Source organism: Heterodontus francisci, chromosome 47 (genome assembly GCF_036365525.1).
Source record: "Heterodontus francisci isolate sHetFra1 chromosome 47, sHetFra1.hap1, whole genome shotgun sequence".
Lineage (NCBI taxonomy): Eukaryota > Metazoa > Chordata > Chondrichthyes > Heterodontiformes > Heterodontidae > Heterodontus > Heterodontus francisci.
The window spans coordinates 14,201,430-14,205,784 of record NC_090417.1 but is presented as its reverse complement, the minus strand read 5'-3'; positions in this window follow the sequence as shown (position 1 = coordinate 14,205,784).

Genomic DNA, 4,355 nt, shown 5'->3' with positions numbered 1-4,355 from the left:
TGAGGTGGAGTGTCTTGGGTTACAGGAAGATATAGACGGGATGGTCAAATGGGCAGAAAAGTGGCAGATGGAAATTAACCTTGAAAAGTGTGAGGTGATACACTTTGGAAGGAGTAATGTGACACGGAAGTATTCAATGAATGGCCTGACACTGGGAAGTTCCGAGGAACAAAGGGACCTTGGTGTGTTTGTCCATAGATCTCTGAAGGCAGAAGGGCAGGTTAATAGGGTGGTGAAAAAGGCATATGGGACACTTGCCTTTATCAATCGAGGCATAGATTACAAAAGCAGGGAGGTCATGTTGGAGTTGTACAGAACTTTGGTAAGGCCACAGCTGGAGTACTGTGTGCAATTCTGGTCGCCACATTATAGGAAGGATGTGATTGCACTGGAGGGGGTGCAGAGGCGATTCACCAGGATGTTGCCTGGGATGGAACATTTAAGCTATGAAGAGAGGTTGGATAGGCTTGGGTTGTTTTCACTGGAGCAGAGAAGACTGAGGGGTGACCTGATCGAGGTGTACAAGATTATGAGGGGCATGGACAGGGTGGATAGGGAGCAGCTGTTCCCCTTCGTTGAAGGGTCGTTTACGAGGGGTCACAAGTTTAAGGTGAGGGGTGGGAGATTTAAGGGGGATTTGAGGAAGAACCTTTTTACCCAGAGGGTGGTGACGGTCTGGAATGCCCTGCCTGGGAGGGTGGTAGAGGCGGGTTGCCTCACATCCTTTAAAAAGTACCTGGATGAGCACTTGGCACGTCATGACATTCAAGGCCATGGGCCAAGTGCTGGCAAATGGGATTAGGTAGGCAGGTCAGGTGTTTTAATGCATCGGTGCAGACGCGATGGGCCGAAGGGCCTCTTCTGCACTGTATTATTCTGTAATTCTGAGGTGAGATATTACGGACAAGAAAAGCGAGCAAATTGGATGAGGTGGGGTATTTATGATCTAGAATCCAGACATAGCTCACTATATTGATGTGGCTCAGTACTAAGGCATGAAGATGAGGCAATCTTGCGTAGGAGGCAAAAGGTTCTGTATTCTGGTAAACATTTCAGAGACTGAAGCAGAAAAATCTTTTCGAACACTTCAGTGCAGCACTGAGCGAGTGCTGCTCTATCAGCGGTGACACCTTTCCACTCTCACTCAGCACCAGGAACACATTACTGGGTCATTGCTGGGAGTGTTTGCTATCCCTAAATTGGTTCTTGCATTTTCTGCCTTACAGGAGTGACTACGTTTCAGACGTAGTTAATTAATGGCTGTTAAGCAGCAGAGGAACAGAGGAAGAGTGGGATTCGACTGGGTGCGATATTAAAGGCTACAGGGATTGAAGGGGAGATTGGGATTCAAGTGGGTCAGATATTGAAGCAGATGGGGAGCGAGGGAGAAGACTGGGTGGGATATTAAAGGGTACAGGGAATGAGCAGGAGTGTGGGGTTAGTCAGGGTGGGATATTTAAGGATAAGGGGAGTGAGGGGGAGAGTGGGATTCTACTGGGTAGGATATTAAAGGTTAAGGGGAGTGAGGGGGTATGAGATTAGACTGGGATATTAAAGGATGTGGGGAGCCAACGGGACAGTGGGTTTTGACTGGGTGAGATATTAAACGGTGCGGGGAGTGAGCGAGAGATAGGGATTCGAGTGGGTCGGATATGAAGGTATATGAGGAGTGACGAGGATACTCAAGGATGTGAGGAGTGAAGAGGAGAGGGGGAGTAACTGGGTGGGATACTCAGGAGTGGAAGGAGTGAGGAGGAGAGCAGGATTAGACTGGGTGGGATATTATAGGGTGCATGGAGTGAGAAGAGTGGGGTTAGACTGGGTGGGATATGGACTGAGCAGAATGACCTTAGCTTCATTCCAACGATTGAAGACGATGCACAAAATGCCTTCGCACTTACAAGCACAAGTCTTGACACCTGATGCACTGCTAACCAACAGCGAGACAGGAAATGAACAAAAAAAAAAGGGAAAGGTGGAAAATGTCATTGGGAAAATGCAGAGCAACCGAATCTGTGAATAACAGTTCCAGAGAATATGAAGGAGAATGAGGTCTGAGGAGCACAACCTCCCACAGAGCTCAGGGAGAGAACTGTTTTCCCACCATGAAGCAGAATTAGTACAAACGGTGTACCAAGATCCTATCATGAGATGGTATCATTGAAACATGATAAAGCTGTGTGCTGGTACGAAGAAATGAATTTTACTGTGTATTAGTACAAAGAGAAGCCATTCACATCATCAATTATGTTTTGAAGTGCAGCAAGTAGTACGATAATGATTTGTCTGAAAATATTGACCATTTCACATGAATGAACTTTGTGTTTGGGGAGGTTATATCACCGCAATAGTGGAGTTTATATTTTATTCATTTTTTTTTTCTACCTCAAGGACCTCACATTTGGTTTCGAAGAGATACAGTGCACAATCAGCCAAGGCAATCATGACAGTCCAAGTGTAACAGTGGTCCCAACTGAAAGGGGAGCATTAATATAAAAGCAAAATACTGCAGATGCTGGAAATCTGAAATGAAAACAGTGCTGTAAATGCTCAGCAGATCTGGCAGCATCCATGGAGAGAGAAGCAGAGTTACCGTTTCAAGTCTGTGACCTTTCATCAGAACTGGAGAGGAACATCATCTCTCGATGCAGCCCGACAAAACTTGCATTGATTTAGCATCTTTCATAAACTCAGGACATCGCCAAGTGCTTTACAGCCAATGACATACTTCTTGAGTGTTGTCACCAGTGACAGGACCAATTTGTGCACAGCAAGCTCCCACAAGCAGCAACGACCAACTCTTCTGCTTCAGTGATATTTATTTTATTTAGAGATACAGCACTGAAACAGGCCCTTCGGCCCACCGAGTCTGTGCCGACCAACAACCACCCATTTATACTAATCCTACAGTAATCCTATATTCCCCAACACCTACCTGCACTAGGGGCAATTGATAATGGCCAATTTACCTACCACCTGCAAGTCTTTGGCTGTGGGAGGAAACCGGAGCACCCGGAGAAAACCCACACAGTCACAGGGAGAACTTGCAAACTTCACACAGGCAGTACCCAGAATTGAACCCGGGTCCCTGGAGCTGTGAGACTGTGGTGCTAACCACTGCACCGCCCAGGACATATTGACCAGGACACAGGAGCAAATCGCCGAGAGAACAGCTGGCATCTCGGGTCTCACCTGAGAGATGGCACCGCTGACTGATAGCTCTCGGCATCAGCCTCGAATTTATGCTCAAGTCTCTTGAAGGGGGTGGTGGCAGGGCTTCGCTCTCAATGTGGGCATCGGTCCTGACTCAATGACAAGGCACTAGCTGTGAAGGACTTGCAGACATCCTGAGGTCAGGAAAGGTACTACAGAAATGCAAGTCCTTTTTCTCCACACAACTCCCACCCCCCCCCCCGCCTCCCCCCAACCCTGAGTGAAAAAGAGATCAGTTGTCAATGTAAATTGATTCAGCCCGTGGGAACTTGGCAGATTGGCAGCACAGAAGCGCCATCGTCTGGACAATAGCTGTATTAACACATCACCCTTGTGCAAGGCTGCCGAGTCGCTGACTTTGCAAGATTTTGCCCTTTATCATGCTCAGCACTGAGGTGCAGCTTTCCCGTTAATGCGGCAGCAAACCATGACCAACACAACTTTGCCTCCCCGCCCCAGCAGAGAAATTAACCTCACTGCTGGACTTGTGTGCTCTGATTTATCCCAAGAAGCAGGGGTGGGGTGGGGCACGGGCTTGCCCTCATGATTTTGAATCTCACATCAGCTTCGTGGCGGGTCTGATGGAGGCAGACTTCCCTGCCACGACGGCCCTTATTTTTAATTTTTATTTCCTGGGAGGTGGGCATCACTAGCAAGGCCAGCATTTGTTGCCCACCCCCAATTGCCCTGAATAATTGAGTGGCACGCTGGGCCATTTCAGAGGGCTGTGCATCCAGAGTGACATGTAGGTCAGACTCACTGAGAACAGATTTCCTTCCCTCAATGACATTCATCGACCAGATGGTCTTGACAACAATCAATGATCGCGCCATTAAAATATTACTGAGACGAGAGTTGAATAGCAGATTTTTTTTTTTGCGCGATTAATTGATCTTAAATTTGGCTTGCGGCCAGGGTGGGATTTGAACCCATGACGCCAGGGCATTAGCCTTTCAGGTCTTGGGTAGTTGACAGCCTGGGTGAGTTTTTCCAGACACGTTGCAGCAGTCCCCAGATGTGATGACTGACGCACATTTGTAAAAACGTGAATCACTTCTCCCAAATCAGTGCGAAAAAAAATTCAAACGGCATAATTTTGAAAAGCAGAAGGCAGACTGAAAACACTCAGCACACAAAACCAG